This window comes from Heterocephalus glaber, unplaced genomic scaffold (genome assembly GCF_053883595.1).
Source record: "Heterocephalus glaber isolate CG9 unplaced genomic scaffold, H.glaber_assembly_v1.0 deba00001451, whole genome shotgun sequence".
Lineage (NCBI taxonomy): Eukaryota > Metazoa > Chordata > Mammalia > Rodentia > Bathyergidae > Heterocephalus > Heterocephalus glaber.
The window spans coordinates 6,133,503-6,153,342 of NW_028258301.1; the positions used below are offsets into that span (position 1 = coordinate 6,133,503).

Here is a 19,840-nt window from a genome sequence, read left to right on the forward strand (position 1 = left end):
GAGCCCCTCACCACCAAAGATGCCCCTGCATAATCCTGACTCCGACACACACACACGCTCAGCTTCCTGCCCCCTTCCTTTTTCCCCTAGACCAAGCTGCTACCTGCTCCACCTGCCTCTCGCCCCCAGCGCTCTCCAAATTCCCCAGGAACTCCTGGCCCCCTCCAGCTCCCAACCTTCCTCCCAATACTACCTGACTTACCCGCTCAACTCCTCTGGAGCTTCCCTACACCCAGAGGTCTCCCCACTTCTGTCCTTCCTCCCCTCCCTCCTCCTGCCTCACCTCCTCCTTGCAGGGATTGGAAACCCCGATTTATTCCCAGCTTGGAGGAGGCAGCTCCTCCTGTAATGCAGCTGGGCATAGGGAGTTTCTTCTGCCCACGTTGCCTCCAGGTAGCCTTGCTATGGGGAGGGTTTGGGTGGTTCTATGCTTGTTCACCCAGTGCCCAGGAGGGACTAGGGAGCAGAGCCTTGGGAGTGCTTTCTGGCAGACTGTGGGCTGGAGGGTATGGAAGGGAAGAAACCTCCAAGGCTGCCCTGACCAGAGATGTGGTGAATCAGGTGGCTCTTCCTGAAGGGAGGCCAGGAAATGTTGGGCCTCATGCAAACAGAGGTTCAGAGAAGTGCAGGACCCTGCTCAGGGACACTCAGTAGATCAGAGCAGAGGAGAGAGTGGCGCCAGGTTTGTGACCTCACAGGCCTGAGTGCCATGTCCAGCTACACGTGCTCTGAGAAGTAAGGCAGGCAAGAGACCAGAGTGCCCCTGCTAGGCTCCCACCCATCCACACTGATAGGTGGGGCGTGGCAGATGGGTGGTGGTGGATGTCTGGCTAGGTCTGCATATCTGATACAAGGGAGAAGAGTGTGGTCCACCTTCCAGTCCCCAGAAGCAGAGTGACTATTTGGTCATTTCAGGCAGAAATCTATGTCTTTTTTTTGGTACTCGGCTTGTCAGGCAGGCACTGTGCCACTGAGATACATCCCCGGCCCCAGAAGTCCAATTTTTTTTTTTTTTTTTAGAACCCCAATTCTTGAAGGAATTCTCTGGGCAGAGTGGATGTGGCTGGTTCTCTGGATGGAAGGACAGTCTGTGTGGAGGACTGACTGGATATGCAGTAGAGGAGAGCCTGAGCATATGAGCACGTGCATAAAGCCAACGTGGTACCATATGTGGGAGCCAGGTGTATCCTCTGAGTGTATGTAAGGGTTACTCTGCACATGTGTGTGTTCAGGGCCATGTATGTCCCCTCTGTGTGTACCTGTAGGACCAAACTATACACACATATGAACATGTCTGTATACAACAAGGCTAAGTGTTTTTCAAGCCAAGAAGGAGTATCCGCCTGCTTGTTCACTTTCCTGTTAATCCAACTGCAACATTTCCAAACCATCAGCCTCTGAACATGAGGGGTGGAGAGACTTATGCCCTCTTTTGAGAGCCTGGGGGAGCTCCTTCAGGGAGCATCTAGATGTAGGAGGGGTGCTCTGTCTGCAGAGCAATTGAGCCTCTACCATGACCCGGATTGGTGCTGAGGGCCCAGGGTGGGGGCAGGGGGACAAACCATGTGCCAGAAACCTGGCTTTTTTTTTCTTTTCTTCCAGCCAACCAGGCCACGTCTGTCACCCGCAGGGAGGCCCAGCTCTGTCTCTGCCTGCGCCACCACCACGTCCCTGATGTGAAATATGGGGGGCGCAGGCCACGCGCTGGGGAGATTTGTCATCGGTGCTCAGCGGGTGACTCTATCTGCAGACTATTAGAGTATAAAATATATTTTACAAGAGTTTTAGCTACAGGTGACTTGCTCTTTATTACTAGATGTGGGCAAAATCAATACTTCTGTAACTAAAAGATCATTTATTTTGCTTTTTGAAACATTTTTCAACAGGGGCACTGGCTAAGCTTGCAAAGCTATGATTAAGAGTTATGGCGGCTCCTGTTTCCCTTAACCCTTTGAGGACAACAGCTCAGCACTCCCAGGGCTGGCGCCTGCTCGTGGAAACTCAGACACAGACAAGCATCCCCGAAGCAACAAACACAGACACATAGATGAAGCTTACAGACCCCCACCCCAACAAAGCTACCATACAGATAACCATGTTTTGATACATGCAAACACTCTCCCAGGTACACACAAAAATATAGCTGTGCACACACTCCTTCCCAACCGGAAACCACAAATCAAATGCTACATGCAGGCTGACAGCACACTCCACAGATATTTCCCACTCCATTTCCTCACGCACTCATACATATATACTGTGACATGAGACACACAGTCATATTGTACTACCTTCTGACCCTGGGTCAGTGGTCCAAGAAGGGTAGGGACTCTAAAATGAGATTGGAAGATCCTGAGGGGTCCCACAGATACGCTGTGGTCACTGTAGAGTGGAGAATGGAAAGAGTCCCTGATATCTGGACCTAACCATGGGCTCTGTGGCCCCTGGGTCCTTCCAAACACAATTCTTCTCAATCCCTCAGCCCTGTGACAGCCTAGACCCCTTGCTGTCCGCTAAGGGGGTGTTTTTTTTCTGGGAGAGAAGCAGCCATGTAGGAAATCTGTGAAGTAGTAAGTGATGTGACCATCCAAGCCACTTGGTGGTGACTGCCACTGGCCTAGGCTGGATGGGTCAAGAATGATGAAGTGGCTACCCACCATTCTCAGAACGGCATCTCCTAATCAGATTGGAGGTGTCATCTTGCTATCATCTGATCCAGCAAATCAGCATTAGCCCAGAAATTATCTCAAGGTTGGAGAGAGTCATGGGGGAGAGAGTGACAACCTTCCTGTAGGGTGAAGCTCCAATGGTGAGGTTCCAGACTAGGAGACCAGCCTGGGGTACTGGTTATCCACCTTTGCATAACAAACTACACCCAAATTTAATGGTTTACCACAAACATTTATTCAGTGACAATTTCTGAGGGTCAGGAATCCAAGAGCAGCTTAGCTGGGTGGTTTTGGCTCAGTGTCTCTCATGAGGCTGCAGCCAAGCTGTTGGCCAGGGCTGTATCATCTCTTCACTGGGGCAGAAGAGTCCTCTTCTAGGAAGCTCACTCCTGTGGACAGCACTTGATGCTAGCTGTCAGCTGAGGTGCCTTAGTTCCTTTCCATGTGGTCTCTGGAATCTGAACTTCTTTTTTTTTTTCTGGGCGTGGTACTGGGTATTGAACCTGGGGCCTCACCCATTCTAGGCAAGCACACTACCACTGAGCTACATCCCCCAAATCTGGACTTCTTCATATGGTAACTGGGATCTGAGACAGAACAAAGAGAAGGGAGTGATTTATAACCTATTCTCAAAAGTGATATCTTGCCAGACGTGGTTGCACATGCCTGTAATCCCAGCACTTGGAGGCTGAGGCAGGAGGATCACTGTGAATTTGAGGCTAATCTGGGCTACATAGTAAGTTCAAGGTGGGCCTGGAATACATAGCAAGATCCTGTTTCAAAAAAAAAAAAGGAACATCCCATCACATCTGCCATATTCTATTCATTATAAGCTAGTCACCAAGACCAGCACACATTCAAGAAGAGCATTAAGCTCCATCTCTCAAAGGAAGATGCCTCAAAGAATTTGTGGACAGATTTTTTTAAACCACCACAAGGGGGTAAGGGTACACTTCCATTCTACCATGTATCTACCAGACAAGTACCTCTTGATGGCCCCAAGCCCCAGGAAAACCACTGACTTCTGCAGTGGGAGGGCCTGGCCAGGTAACAGTGGAAACTCAAAGGTTACCCTTGCTTAGGACCACAGTGCAGCAGTATAGCACATATGGTAGTCAGTGCATGGATACCGGAGCCAGATGGCTTGGGTTCAAGCCCAGGCTGTGCTACTTACTAGCTATGACCTTGGGCAAGTCACTTAACCTCTATGCCTCAGTCTTCTTTTTTTTTTTTTGGTACCAGGGATTGAACTCAGGTCCTTGTGCTTGTGCAGCAGGCTGCGAAACCACTGAGCTAAATCTCCAGCCCAAGTCTTCTTATTTGTTAAATGGTGGGAATAAGCAAGTAATCATACTTACTACCTAGGTTTGTTATAGCAATTAAATGAATTAAAATTCAGCATAGTGCCCAGTATGTGGTAATATGTCACCAAAGTATCAGTTTAATGGCTGTCAGTTTTTACCTCTCATGGCATCCCTTCCTGTGGACACTTTCTTAATGAGGGATTTATGGAGCACTTTGCTGTTCCTCTTGCTAATCTCCTGTATCTACCACCACCACCATGCCGGTTACGCTGGGCCCCTCCCCATTGCCAGCTCCAGGGGTCCCCCAGCTGGGAACTGATTCCAGGGACTGGGCTCCATGAGCTCCATTTGACCCTGCCAGCCCAGCACTGCCTTTTGTAGTCTCTCTGGGAATGTTGTACAATATGTTGGCCACAAACATTTTATGAGTGAGAGGACAGGAAGAAATTTCCCTGTATCGACCACAGTTGCAGTCAGGGCTGCTCCCTCCCCCTCCTAAGTCTCTTTGGCAATGGAAAGGCCAAGGCCAAGACTGTCTTCTCAGCAGAGGCCCTGAACCAGCAGCCAGCCCAGTCTCAGGGCCCCTTCCCCCAACCTCCCCAGTGCCAGATCTCAAACAAATACCCACTCCCGTCCACTCCAGGCACAGACCTGGCAGACCTCGAATCAAGGAGAACTAGGTACTCATAACAGGCACCCTTTCAAAGTTCACCTTGTCTAGGAGTCCCAAGACATTTCTCCCAAATACTAGTAAATAAGAAAAATAATGTTTTAGTAGGAAATTTTTCATAAAGCTACATCTCTTCAGTTTGAAGCTCTATCTTCTATATTCCAGGATTATGTCTTTTCTACTTTTTTGACGCCAACCTGTATTTTCTTTTATGAAATGATCTGACAGTAGTTGGGAGTGTTTCCTCTATGCCCTTTTATGGCAAAATTACTATCTGGCAACTTTATGCTGGAACTCACATTTACAACATTATTTGGCTGGCCTATGAAATGCCACTCTCTTCTATGGTAGAAGCCCCAAATTACTCCATCCCATCCTGAACCCCTGCTGACCTCAAACAGCTGGCAAAAAGGGAACCTCACCACATTGCTGCCTCAGCTCTGCAAGCAACCTTGTATGACTCAGGACAAGTCCCCTCCTCTTTGTGGACCCTGCCCATTCTCCCAGTCTGTGACCAAGGTTCTCTCTCCACCTGAGATCTGGACCTGCTCCCACCCCTACGCTGGCCTCCTCAGCTCCCCATCCACCTCCACCCTGAGGTGGCCCCAGGTGGGTCCGATATGCTGGGGGCCAGGCTAGGCCTGGGATGCTCCTTGCCAGGGACCAAAGGGAAGCAGTATCTGAACTAGGGGAAGGGGGTTGGGAGAGGTCTTCTGCCCTTGCCCTGGGATGCTTTGGGATGCACCAGGGAGGGAGAGAAGGATTTGTCTCAGGGGCTGGGCCTGCACTCAGTTCCTGGGACACCCCCCCTCCCCCAGCCCCAAGGCTTGGCAGAAGCACAAGGGGCCCCTTTGTGGGGCCTAATCTCAAAGCGCTAGGCTTTAGCGACCTTCAGGGATGAAAGCGCCAGGAGCTGGCTGCCTGGGAGGTGGTTTGGGGGCAGCTCTGCTAATCCCTGGCTTTCGCCAAACAAAGCTGCCAGGAGGGGCTGGCTCCTGGGAGATGATCCAGAGAACCAATTCCCTGAGCCTAACCCGCTCTGACAGTCCCACAAGGAGAGACCCGCTGCCCGCCCCCGTGGCCCAGTGTGGCCACAGGAGCAGAGGGAGGCCTGGCCTGGGACTGGCCCACACTCTCCCCTGTACACTTATGAACCTTGCTCTCAGGGAGACTTGCTTCTCTACCTCCTCTCTCAGCTCCATTGGCCTGCTATTTCCTCAGGCCCTGAAAATTTCAACCTTTTCTCAGGTACTGATACCCTCTCCCCCAACACCTCAGTTCTTAACTCCTGGCCCCTAGATTCCCCAATACACTAAATCCTCAACCCCCTAATATCATCCCATTCCTCAGTGACCCAGACTTAAACCCTTTGGCCTCCAATCTTCTGACATCTCACTTCTCATCCCCATCCCGCCCCCAGACTCCCAAACCCTCAGGAACCCAATCTCTACCTCCTGATTTTCAGCCCCCAGTTCTTAAGGCCACTTCACTCTCCCCAGCCTTCATGCCCAGCTCCCCGGGTCCAGCTTCATAGAACACCAGCAACTGTTCAGCCACCCCTTTTCCTCCTGCACTGGCTTGGTGGCCTGGTCTTTCCATGGGGTAGATCTGGCCCACTCTGCCCCTCCCCATCTGACCAGGCTTCCTTGTACCTAGTGTGCCCAGCCCTGTGCTCAGCCTGGCCTTAGAGAAGGCTGAGGAGGGATGTGACTGACTCAACCTTGATTAAATCCAGGCCTTAACCAGACACTCCCTCCATCAAGACCACTCTGGAATCCCGATGCACCATTCCAGCCTTGCAGGCAAACAGCACAGGGCCAGAGGAAGAGTCAGGGTCTCTGCAGAGTCAGTGGTCTGAGAACAGCAGCCCACAGGGCTAGCTTCCTGGGGACAGGTGTCAACAAGTTCAGGCTTTCTGAAACCCCCTCTCTCCCCTAGTAGACTCAGGATGCAGAAATCTCACCAGGCTCAAAGAGGACTGGTTGCAGCGGGTCACCCAGGCCAGCAGAGGCTACTGAGGAGTCAGGATGGCTTCAGGGCCCACAGGGAAGAGGTTGGACAGGGGCAAGAGGGTTGGATTCCCAGGAGAATGGTGGGGGCCAGGCCAGCCCAGAGCATTTTCCCACCATTGCCTCTGCTGTCTTCACTCTGCTAATCTGATTAGGATATTTACCAACCTCCCATGGCCTGCTGGAGTGGAGTGGGGGCATGTTAGGAAGGATCTCAGTTCCAGTTCCCAGCACACTGGGAGACACAAAAAGGTGTGAATGTTCCCTGAAATGAGTGCCCAGGCTGTTCCTTTTGCCCTAGGTCATATGGCTATCTATCCAAAGACCTCACCCCATCAGGTCTGGCCTTCTTCAGTTTAGCTCTGTCTCTAGATGCCTGGGTCCTCTTCAAGCCCCTGTGGTGTCACATCACAGAGCCATAGAAATGACTACATGATTCAAATCTGAGGAAGTGCCTTCCTTCCCGGGAGGTCAAACTTTAATAGTGAATCTTCAAGCACCAAAAACAAAGAGGCTGGTGGTGCTGGCTAGGGGCTGCTTCACTTGGTTGGAATCCATGTCACACACTGTGGCTTTGACCTGACCCCCAGACTCAGCCCCTTCTTCAAGTAGGGGATAAGGGAACACTGCAGCACTCAGGATTCATTGTGGGACCAGAACAACAATCCCCTCTCTCCTCCTCTCCTCTCTCTCTCTCTCTCTCTCTCTCTCTCTCTCTCTCTCTCTCTCTCTCTCTCTCTCTCTCGTCATTGTGCACATACTATGAATGCACCCACTGTCAAACAGAGAAGGCCCACCATTCCCAGCCCTATCCGTCTCTTCTGTGTCACTATACACCTGACGGGAAGTCTGTAGGAGACACCTTGGGCATGGCTGGCCTTGAACTGCTTTCTCCTCAAGCTGGCACAGGTGTGAAAGTTCTGTGGACTGGGCACACTGCCTGTTGATGAGGCTTACGAGGAGACTCTTATTCCTTATCTTCACCAAAATGGCCAGCATCCCCGAGGCTTGAGGACAGTGGAGATGGCCCTCTCAGGAGGAACCAGAGCACCTCTTCCTACCACTTTCCTCAAGGGCCTGAAGTGCTAGTTTACTTATGTTTGCAGGCTTTCAAATAAAGAAGTAATTTAGGGGAACAGATAAGAGTGTCTTTAAAAAGCTAAAAATCATAGCGAACTTCAGACTGTGACAAAGCTCACCTCTAGTGAGGGACCTCTAGGGTTCCCACACATAACATACTTCACATTTACCCCTTTGGGTAATTCCAGCTATGGATTCTGAGACAGATGAGCCAGACGTCTCCAAGGATCGGGCGCCCCCTGCTGTCAAACTTTTAGAACTGCACTCTCCCCAGGGTTTCCTAGCCAGGATTTTTACAACTTCAAAATAAATAGGCCCCTTCTCTCATCTCTAGATGCCCTTAGTTGGATCAAAAATCTATCCTACGCTGGGGTCCCAATTGTCCAGTAGCAGATAACTAGAAAAGAAGATGGCCAGGCTGAGGTAGGGTCAGTTGTTGGGGAGATGGAATTTCACACCTCAATCCTCCCTTTTCAGCCCTTAAGGGGAAAAGAGGAAGAAGAGATTAGCACAGGAAAAGGGGGGCTAGGACAAGGAGAAGTAAGTCTGGGCCAATGTGACTCAGACACTGGGGAGGAAGGGATAGTGAAGTGGGACCTGCTGGAGGGAGACGGGACAGATCCAAGTGGCACAGGTGAGAGGGCCTAATGCACAGGACAGGTAAGGTGGACACAGATAGAAGAAAGGAGAGATGGGCACAAATGAGGATACAGGGGAGCTGGGGAACAGCATAAGGGGCATGGAAGGTCCAGAGTGAACAGAGGCCACCAAGGGGGCCCACAAACAGCAGCTGCTGCTTGCAGCCACCTGCCCCACTGCCAGCCCACAGTCAGCCCTGCCCAAGAGGCTGCGTGTCCAGCCCTGAGGACCGCCAGCCCTGTGACTGATGGCCAGGCCCCTGCTGGGAGTACTGAGGGCAGCCATTCAACAGAGGCAAACAGCTTGGACATCTGTGGCCTCTGGACTACGGGGCATGGTGGAGGCAGTGGGCAGAACAAATGGAGTTCAGTGACGTAGTCAGAGGCCTAGACCTGGAGGGGAGGGCTGAGTTAGGCCATGCCCCTCTCCCTCCTATTCCTGGCTAGCCCAGGGGTCCTAGCTCAGGCAGGCCCAGCCCCTCTGTCCTGGTAAAGGGCCCAGGAGTGAGCACTGTCCAACTGACCCAAATAATCAGACTACTTACCTGCCAGGCACCCTTCAAGATAGGACAGAGCCCTTCCTTCCAGCTTAGTGTGCCTCGTTGCCTGCCCACACAGCCAAGCCTGAGCTCATTATTTACTCTTTGTTTCATTTTCCTGCATGCCCTTGATGCTGTGTGGGGAAAGGGGGTTTAATTATACTCTATCTGTCCAGCCCCGAGGGACTTCATCATCCCCCTTCTCTCAAGAGGAGCCTTTAGAGAAGGGGCAAGGAAGGAGAGCAGGACAGGGTGGGGAGTGGGTAGCTCTCCTGTGATCACCCAGCAGATGAGCTGGGTTGGAACCTGCATGTCCTGCACTCCGTCCATCTCTCGCCATCCCCATCCGTGTGCTGCAGTCTCTTACAACCTTTACACACTCACACACTACACTTAGGACAGAAGATCTGTGGCCAAGAAGAGCAGTGAGGTCCAAGGAAGCCGACTTGAAACCTACCTTCTGTCTCCAAACCCTGTGGGTTTTGTTTGTAGGTGAGGGACCTAAATGATCTCAGGACCCTGGTACCAAGAAAAGCCAATCAGGGCTCCAAATGAGGAAGCATTAGCAGTGAGACAGGTGGCTCCGGGGAGGTGCTGGGCTTTACATGCCTACAAGTGTTCAAGAAGATGCTAGAAGGCTGGTGTGGTGCTGTGGGATGCAGGATTGGTGTGGGTTCGAGGCCAGCCTGGACTACATAGTGAGACCCTATCTCAAAAAGACAAAAAGGCTAGAGAAGGGAAGCTGGATGCAACTCTCTCTGAGGTTCCTTCCAGACTGGAGGCCCAGGACAATGCAAGGTAACAACAAGAAAAATCACCCCCTCTCAGAAGGACCCCTTGGCCTACTCCTTTTCCTCCTAGATACATGGTCAGAAGGATGTGTCTGAGTGCCCTCCTTGCTCCCTCTCCTCCTTCCAGGCCCCCAAGGGAGTAGGGTGTCTGGATTCAGGAGATGGCCTAGCCCAGCCCCACCTTCACAGCTGCCCCCTCCCAGGGCTCTTGCTGAGCCTGACAGAGGATGGGGATGCCAAGGGGCCAGGAAGAAGGCGCATCAGCAGTTGCAGAGCTGCTAATAGACCATCCTCAGCCACATCCTATTACCGCACATCCCTACCCAGCCCCCCAGCCTGGCCGGCTTACGCCTCTCCACAGCCCAGAGGGACCAGGCATCAGATTGGAGTCAAGATTCCGAGAGTGTCATTTGCCGCCAATGATAGTGCTGATAATAGGGACGGGCTGGCAGGCAGGGAGCAGCGGCACAGAGGTGGATTCTCTATTAAGGCAGCACCAAGCAAGAGGCAGGCTAGAGCCAGCACTGGACAGGCAAGACTGGAGTTCCAGGATGGGATGGGCAGCTTACCTCGCCACTGTCTGCTCCATTAGCATGGACAGCCCCGGCAGGAAGTGTGTGGACTGGGTAGTTACAGGGTCAGAAGATGCCAAATCCAGGAAACCTGAAGGACAAATGGAAAGCTCAGTCCATGCCTCTTCCACACAGTGTCCCCAAGATCTGGCTGTCACCCTCCCACTTCACTGCCTGGCACCCAAAGCCCCCAGCTGCTGGACTAAAAATGACATCCCTGCTGCCCTCTTGCTTTCAGAGCAGAACATAGAAGTCCAGGAATCCTTACCCCAGTTTGCAAGAATCCCACCAGAGCCTCCCTTCAGCAGCCACATATAGCCCTGCTGGGAGCTTGGCCAGTGGATTTTTTTTTTCTTTGTGTTTTTGAGGTCTCATTATGCAGTTGGCCTTGAACTTGCTATGTAGTCTAGGCTTGCTTTAAACTAGTGATCCTTCTGCCTCAGCTTCCCAAGGGCTGGGATTACAGGTGTGTGCCACTGCACCAGGCCTCATGGATGTTCTTATCACAGGCCTTCACTGCCTCTGCATGCCCTGTCACCTACATGTCCTCCATGACCACACCACTGCCACCCAGGCCACCTCTACTGATATCCTGGCTTCCACATGCGCGGAGCACTTATCATTGTTGTCCCCCAACTCCACCATTGTCACCATTTGGCAAGTGGTTAAGAACACAGGCTCTGGAGCTCTCCTGGTTCCCGTGTGTGTTAGCTTTGGTATGTTGTTTAACCCCTCTGAGCCTCAGTTTATTACCTTTGATATGGAGATAATATTAGCTGCTTTACAGGGTTGCAGTGATCAAACAAGTCACTACCAAGAAAGCTTAGAACAGTACAGAACACATACTGCTCAACAAACCTCTTTGTTGTTATTATTGTTCCTTTTCTAATCATTATCAGCTCCATCCCCACCATCTCTTTCATCATCATCCCCTTCTCTGCCTTCCTTAATAGTAATAGTAGCTGTCACTCACATAATATTTACTATATACCAGCCACTATTTTAGGAGGCATTATTATCTTTCTAGTACAGATGAGGAAACCAAGACACAGAAAACTGAAATGACTTGCCTAAGGTGACATAGCTAGCACATGTCATAACCACAGGTCAACCCAGGCTATGCTATTATTACTAAAGTCATAGCCTACCACCCTGGAGATAGCATGCATTGTCACCTTTTGCCTGTTACTGGCACTTGCCCATCGCCTCCACCATTATCCACACCCCAGCTCCGTCCACCCCCACCCTTAGCACATTAGCACCACATCTCCACCACTGTGATCATCACCCCATCACCAGTCTCAACCAACATGGGTCCTCAGCGCATCAACTGCAGCCTATCTGGAGCAGGTTCCTGCTTCTGCCTTCCCTAGGCCCTGTGTTCTGAGGGGTGTGCATGTTCTCTGGCCAAACCTGGAAAGAACGGAAACAGAATTTAAATTGCTACCAAGCTACCAAGCTACTCAGGTGCCAGCTAGAATTTAAGCCTGAAAGACACGCCCTGAAAAGCTGTCTTCTCAGTTCCTCCACAATCCCCAGTGTGGTTTACACATCCTTTTAACATTCTAAGAGCCTCTGGAGTAGAAAGACACCTTCCACTTCACAAATAGCTGGGCTGGGACCAGATCTGTCATCACAGACACAAGTCCCCATTTGACTACTTAAAAGTCTATCTTCTCAAAGCCTCGAGAGTAGAGACACAAGCCTTATTCAGCTCCTTGTCTCATTTCTCTATTCCATCCCCTACCCCCAACACCGAGCAAATGGACAGAGGAACTCTAGTTGGGCTTGGAAGAGAAGAGAGGGGGAGGATCATGCTGTCTGTAATCCTGAGATAGAGCTTTGGTCTTTAGGACCTGTAGTAGGGGACCTCTTGTCCTTTACAGGTAGGAACTCTTACTCATTTTCCCAGAGTCCATCACAGCTTGCCATCACTGTTCTTTTTTTTATTTTTTTCAGTACTGGAGAATGAACTCGAGACCTTGTGCTTTTGAGGTAGGTGGCAGAACCACTGAGCTAAATCCCCAGTCCACTGCCATCACTGTTCTTACAGCCCATTACAATCATTACCGCTTTACAAGGCCCATCACTGTTCACAGAGCCTGTCATTGTCTGTAGAGCCTGAAATAAGATGCAAATCTCATAGATGTTTGCAGAGCCAATTAACATCTGCAGAGTGCATCCCATCACTGATTTCTGAGTCTGTCACTGTCACAAATCCCATGATAATTTGCAGATCACGTTACCACTTTCAGAGCCCAAAACTTTACACATTGTCCTCATTTACAGAGCCAAACCCTACATTCAGATCTCATTATTGCGTATAGATCCTGGCACCATTTTCAAGCTAAGCTCATGGGTGGGTACGTAGAGGGACACAAGAGGTTCTTATGATGTTTTCCATCTAAGTCATGGGGATAGAGAAAGATGGAAGGAAATGAAACCAGAAGTAAAGAAAGGAAATGAACAACGTAAAAATTGGTATTCATTCAACAAGACTCCTATGGGCCTATACCTGTGTTAAGCTCTGTAAACAAAGAAATGGGGAAATGCAATAAAAATAGCTTCCAGTTATTGAGTTAGTGCTTCCCAGTCATTAGCTCACTTTATCTTCATTACAGACCAGAGATAAAGACTGTTTCTATCCCCACTTTACGGATGAGGAGGAGGCTGAGAGACAGAGAAATCAAATAACTTAGTATCTCAAAGTCTGTGAACAGCAAGTCCAGAACTTGAACTTGCGTTTCCTTGACTCCAAAAACTATCTCTACTGCTGATCTGGGAGGAGAGGGTAAGGTGAATGAGGACTCAGTGGCAATCACTAGGGAAGAGTCCTGTTCAGTTCATCCTTGGAAGGTTCACAGCACCTGGAAAGACACCACTTACTGAAGGGGCAAAAGGAGCCCTTCCCAGAATGCTCTGCATGAGGGCTGTGAAGAAATTCGTTGGACACGACGCTGTTCCTGGATAAGAGTATGGATACACCCCAAGCTCAGGGTTTGAGCCCTTACTGACCCCGCCTTACCCATGGGGATGACTCAAGAGATTGAGCTCAAATGGGTTCTGCGCCTGGACTCTCATAGGCAGGAGCTTTCCCTGGGCTTGATCCCAGGGGTGGTGTCAGGGAATGGCTTTAGTGCTCCCCTCAAACACCAGCAGTCCTGAATCACTCCAAATAGTGGGCAATCTTTACAAAACAACACACTTGCCACTCAAAGCCAGCAGGCAGTCTCAAGCCCTTCTCCTCCAGTCTGCCCTCCTCCCTCTGCAACTCCTCCCTTTCCACTGCCCAGTCCTTCCCTCCAGGCTAGATAATTGGATGACTATCTTGAAAAGGCCCCTGCTGCTTTCCAGCTGTGTCAAGGATACAAAGTCAACAGAAGCCTGGGGCCTAGCACACAGTAGGCACAATCAATTATGAAGGTACAGTGGACAGGGACCTGTCTTTGTCATTCTTTGCTGGTCCCTCTGCTCCCACCCTCAGGACCTGCCCAAACTAGAGAAAGGCAAGGACTTTGCCTCTTTACCTGGGCAGAGAAGGGGAAGGGGGAAGGCAAGCAGGCCCCAGGGCAGACCTGGAGTCCCATTATAATCTGCACCCCCATGGCCTTGCCCCAGCCTCAGGTGGGCCATAGGCTTCTCTCTCCAGGAAGGTAATGGCTTCTGGCCGGAAACAACTGAGCCACTGAACCACTTCAGATTCTGCCTCTCCTACTCACCCCACCCCCAATTCCCAGATACTTGGGCTAGAGAGAAGAAGAAGGGAGGGAGAGTGCCTGGGCTCCCTCCCTTCAGGGCAGGCTGTCCCAGACTGGCTCCCTATCCTCCTGGAGAAGTCTGAATGGGGAGAGGGAAATTGTGGTAGATCCCAAGGGTCACCTCCCTCCATTTGTGGACGTAGGTGTCAAAATCTCATTGGCTGTTGGATTCTTTCTGCTCTCTGCCTGTTCTGAACTTAAAATAACAGTAACAATAACAGAAGTTCCTGCACCTACTATGTGCCAGCCACTCTGCTACATGCTTTACACTTCCTTTATAAAGATCCTAGGAAGGAGGCATTACTTTATCCCTGTTTTGTTTTATTTTGTTTGGTTTTGAGGCAAGGTCTCTCTATGGCGTTCAGGCTGGCCTTGAACTCACTATGTAGCCCAGGCTGGCCTCAAACTTAAAGCTCTGTCCTCCTGCTTCAGACTCCTGAGTCCTGGGACTACAGGCCTGCACCACCATTCCCAGGTTATCCCTATTTTAAAGTTAAAGCTTGGGACCTGAAGATGTAGTTCAGCGGTAGAGCACTTGCCTAGCATGCACAAGGATGTGGGCTCCATCCTCAGCCCTGGGGGAAAAAAAAATGAAGCCTGAGGCAGAGAGCACCTTGTATCTCATCCAAGGGTATACATTAGATGGTGCATGCAGCAAGATTTGAACCAGGGTGGGCTGAGGGGAGGGGGCCCACAGCCCAGCTAAGAACATGCTGAGCCCCCACCTAGAGGCTCCCTGGCTTTGTGGCAGGGTGACTTTTCCCCTTCTCGCTCCTCTAGCTCCAGAGGCTGGAAGAATCACCCCCTTTGTGCCCCTGGGGTGGGGCTCCTGCCTGGGTGGCTTCTCCCATACAGCCTGGCCACTGATTAATTGTGACCAAGCACTCCCTGCAACCATCTAATCAGAGTTACCCTGACTGGTGGCCAGAGGAATTCTGCTGAAAGTATGAAATGGGCCTGTTTGCCCCACGGGGGCAGGCACCTTGATGAGGGTAGGGAGGGGGCCACCTGATAGGGCCCATCCAGTGAGTGGAGAATCCCCAGGAGAAGGGGTTTAGTATAATTTCTTCTTGAGGGCCTGACTCCTCCAGATTCTCCCAGAGATTCAGAATCAGAAAGGCTGGAGCAGAACAGCCCAATGAGCCTAATGAGGGGGCCAGGCCCAGACAGGGAAACATCCCCTCATTGTCCCTAGCAGCCTCCCGGAGCATATCTTCACCCCAGCCACAGAACACTGTCCCCACTGACCCAGGTTCCGGGGTCAACCCAGGCCACTTCAAGGTGGACCCCAGATGGTAAACACACACACACACACACACACACACACACACACACACAGCTTCCCAGTGACAACAAAGGTGGGTATGGTGCACACACAGGCACACATGTGCACACAGCATAGAGGCCAGAAACAACAGCCAGTGCTCTGCTTCCTAAGACTCATTGACCCTGTCCCCTCTCTCCTCATTAATCCGGTCACTACAGGGTCATTCTATCACTGCCCAGGGCATGGGGTAGGGTACCCTCCAGTCCACAGCAACTGCCCTCTGTCACCATGACAGCAATTCAGTGTTCACTGTCTGCCCATGGTACCTTTATCAGGAGCTCTGTGTACGTGTGTGTGTGTGTGTGTGTGTGTGAGAGAGAGAGAGAGAGAGAGAGAGAGAGAGAGATTGTGCTATACTGTGTGTCCAGGGTAAATGTCTATCTGTGGTCCATGTGTGATATGTGAGGCTAGGAATACACATGCCACTGCCCACAAACACAAACATACATGTTACCATGGACATACACACTGTGGACATACCCTGACAGCGAGCACATGTGTGGGCCATAAACACTCCCTGACCATTCTACAGATGAAAAGAGGCTAAGGTTCCTGACATCCTGCCTTGGCTTGGCCCAGAGCTGGATTCTCTGCCCTTTTCCTATTGGGACAGAGAAGCCACCTCACCACCCTAACCTTTCTCCTTGACATCTTCCTGGAAGCAACAGGCCCAAAGGAGCCTAGAGAGGAATGTCTTGGACAGCACCCCCATTCCCCAGTTCCCCTGCAGAGGTGACACCTAGCCAGAGTCGCCAAGCTATTTTCCAGAGTACAACAGCGACTCTCACCCATCCTGAAAAGGCCTCTGTCACAGAAGCCAAGATTGGACCCAGACCCCCAAAGATACGTGGCCACGCTAGGAAGCGCACAGGCTCGGACACTACTAGCACACCCTGTCCTCAGAGACCTAAGGTGCAGACAAGCCAGGAGTGTCGGGGAAGGTCTGTGGGTGAAGGCAGGAGTGAGGCCTTGGGCCTCGTCTACATTGCTTGCTTTCGAGGCAGGCTCGATGCCACTGAGCTAAATCCCCGGCCCTCGTCTACACTGGTTTCTAGCGTCACTGGAGTTCCTGCTGGGGCCACGGGAAGGCACCACATCTGAACGTGGAATTGTGCATCACCTGTAAACGTGCTCACCAACTAGTGCTGTGTAAGTGTGTGAGCCATTGAGGGCCTGGCTCTTAGCTGTCGAGCCTGGGCGTGTGTGTTCCCGGGTGTGTCCGTGGCTGGGGTAGCGGGTTTAGAGCTCGTGCGCGCGCCCGCCCCGGGCCTGCGTCTGGCCCTTCACCCAGCTAGGAGAAGTCCCCGCCTTCCTGGGAGTCTCCGCCCCTCCGCCTGAGTAAACTTTTCCCAAATCCGCAAGCCGCTTAGGGCGAGCCGCCCCGAGGCCTAATCCGCGCCCCCCCGCGGATCTGCATAATCGGGTTAGCGGCCGCGCTCCCTCCCGCCACCGTCGCCGCCGCCGCCGCCGCCGCGCGCGATTCTCTCGCTGTCACTTAGGGAGGCTCAGCGCGATTTGCGGCCTAATCCCCCGGGATCGCTCGGCCGCCGCTCCCCGAGGGGCCGCCAGATTGTTCCCTTCATAATTGATTGACTCTATTTGCCGGATTGGGACTTCAAAGCGCCGGCGGCGCAGGGGCGCATGGGAAGGAGCGGGGCCCGAGGCGGGCGGGGCTCGAGGCCTGGCGCTGGCGCTGGCGCCGGACCTGGACGTGGTGCACAGGATGCGCCCCGGATCAAGTGATGATCTGGCCGTGGCCTCCGTGGTGGCCGGGGACCGTGCTCGGCGCTTCCCGAGAGCACACTTTAAATTCCCACACCTTCCAGTTTGCAGTATAATCTGCATTTCCCAGGAGAGCGAACAGGTTCAGAGAGGTTTCTACATTCTCCACACACTTTCTACACCCAGCGCTGCTTTAGGTTCTAAAGAGAGCTGTGCTCCAGGCCCAACTCTGCCTTCGTGGAACTTAATTCTAGTGGAGGAGGCAGGCGGCCACACAAGAAATAAATGAGCAGAAAATAACACCAGTAGCGACCTGAGGGTGTGGTCACAGAAGGAGGCGTGTGTTCACTAAAACCTAGGACAAGCCTTGGGCAGAGGGAATGCAAGTGAGGAGCGAGCGAAGGCCCTATCCCACAGCCGGTTTGCAGTGAACTGAGGCTGAAATCCAGGGCTGCCCGACTCCAAAGCCCGGAGGCTAAAGCCCCACATTTCCTTTTCCACCCAACCACCCTAACTAAGCTGGTCCTCAGCACAAGCCGAGCCTTAAGCAGATGTGTCCATACCCACTGGCATAGGCACCTGTCCAACTCCATGCAGCCCAGCCCCTTGCTGGCGCCGTAGCCAAAGACTATTTTGGTGGGCAACCCTGGACTCAGAGCCTTTCTGGACCTAGGGCCTGGCCTCCTGCCTCTTCAAGAGAGAGCGCTAGAGAAGTCCTGCCTTCCCCATCCAGCCATAGCTAGGCTCCCAGGAATCCCTGGGCCAGACTGGGAATCCCCAGAAATGCTTAATTAATTCTTGATTACTCACTGTCTCTGCAGCTGCCATTAACCACCTCCCCAGCCTGGGCCCAGTTAGGCCATGTAATTAAATTAGCGCAGGGTGAACACTTCCAGGCAGGAGCCAGGTACTCCTGCTGGGCCTTGTAGACATTGTAGGGGGGCTCTGAGGAGGAAACCAAGGCTCAGAGACACCAGGGGGAGCATCCAGGGTCACTCAGCAGAGCTAGAACTGGGGTTCAAGTGTACCTCCCCAGAATTAATGCTGGCCCCCTTCTCCCACCCCTCTTGAGACTTCTACTCTCAGCACATATTTTAAACCTTACATGCCTTTAAAATATCTGGAGATTTGCTGCTGTCCTTAAATTTATGCCAATTCACTGAGCTTTAGGAAACATGGCTCTGGGACAGGGGAAGGGAGACCCGGATTTCTATAAGGTAGGAAGCAGAAGACAAGGCCTCTACAGCCCAGAAGCTTCTCCCACCTCCAAGATCAAAGGAGTGAGTGGGATAGGAGGAGTGGGGCGGTGTTGGCTGACTTGGCATTCTCCTGGAAGGATGGTGGCAGGGGCAGGAGAAGGAGGAGCATTAGACAATCCACAGAAGCTCCCTTGGGGAAGAGGTGAGGTCACTTTCCTTTTTACAAAGGAAAGCAGAGAAATGGAATCTACCCTGAAGGACACCTAAGGGTGGAAGTATATGCATAGTAAGTGAAGGCAGAAGAGGCTGGCAAAAGAATTTGGGCTACCTGTTTGTTCCAAGAAAGCGAGGAAGGCCCACCTGGAGTCTCTGCTGCTACATCTCATCGGCCAGGCCTCCCTTTCGGCATCCGTTCCTCCCTCAATCCTAGGAGATGCTGGCTGACAGTCTTCCCTCCCCCAAACTCAGCTCCTTGTCACTTCAGAAAATCAGAAATAAGCCTTGGTGATTAGAGGGAGACAGAGGGAGATGGGGCTTAGAGGCCCAGGCTCAGGGAGGTGTTAAGAGGGAGTAGGACTCAGAGTATTAGGGGGCAGAGCTAACAGCTGCTCTGGCTGTCCCTCCCCCAGGGCTGCAGTAACCAGGGAAGAGGGAGAAGGGGGTGGAGATAGGAAGGAGAAGGAGGAGAGGATGTTAGGATGGGGGTGTGAAAGGGGAGGAGGAGATGAGGAGAGAAGGAGAGAGAGGAGAGAGGGGTTAGCAAGGTGGGAGGGACAGAAGGAACTGAGGGAGAAGAGAGGAAGGCATGGAAGCAAAGGGGAAGAGGAAGGCAGATGAGGGAAAGAGAAGTTCAAATTAAATGTCACTTGCCAGCGAATAGAGTAGATCATTAAATAATCCGAATAGCATTATCCCAATTTGAAGACATTAAAAAATAAAAACACTTAAAACTATGTGGGGTGTGTGTTTACATGTTCATGAGCACACATACAAATGGATAGAATTGAACATGGGGAGAAAGAGCCCCTAAATTATCAGTGGGATTTATGGGGCAGGGGATTTAGCTTTTCATCTTGTATTCTTCTACATTATGTTTTTACAAGTCTTTTCAAACTACACATATGTACATTTCAGAATAATGGTCATTTCAAGAGATGAAGGGGTTGGGGTATAGCTCAGTGGAAGAGTTCTCACATGGGGCAGAAGGGAAAGCAGTGGGGAAACAGCCAGGCTGGGACAGGACTGGTGACCATGGGGGCAGTGGGTCCAGAGGAGGAGGAGACTCCCACACAGGCAGTGCCAAACACATTCCTTATGTCTGTCCCCACCACAGAAAATCTGGCTAAGGCCTGAGTAATTGAAGGCTAATTGGGTTTTAGGCTTGTTAATGCTCCTGCGAATGTTTGTACTGAGGAGAGCCAGTCGATCTGGATAAATGACTCCCTGTGGGACATATCCGTGGGAAGAAACATAAGCAAGAAGGGCCTTATGGATGATGGGTTTCCCAGCACACTCCAGAGACAGGGCAGGGGGTACTGGGCATGGGAGATCCGAGGAGACCT

General features: G+C 51.8%; 1 long non-coding RNA gene across 2 annotated transcripts; it reads right to left on the reverse strand.

Moving 5' to 3' along the window:
* Window positions 1-2,893: 2,893 nt before the first annotated feature.
* On the reverse strand, window positions 2,894-18,800 carry LOC110347244 (uncharacterized). Of its 2 annotated transcripts, none has more exons than XR_002391727.2 (4): window positions 18,639-18,800; window positions 11,583-11,685; window positions 10,270-10,363; window positions 2,894-3,256 (listed from the first exon to the last, which is right to left on the reverse strand). It is a non-coding gene; the product is annotated as an uncharacterized LOC110347244 (long non-coding RNA). The 2 variants fall into 2 exon arrangements; XR_002391728.2 differs by having other exon boundaries at window positions 18,607-18,800.
* Window positions 18,801-19,840: the final 1,040 nt, after the last annotated feature.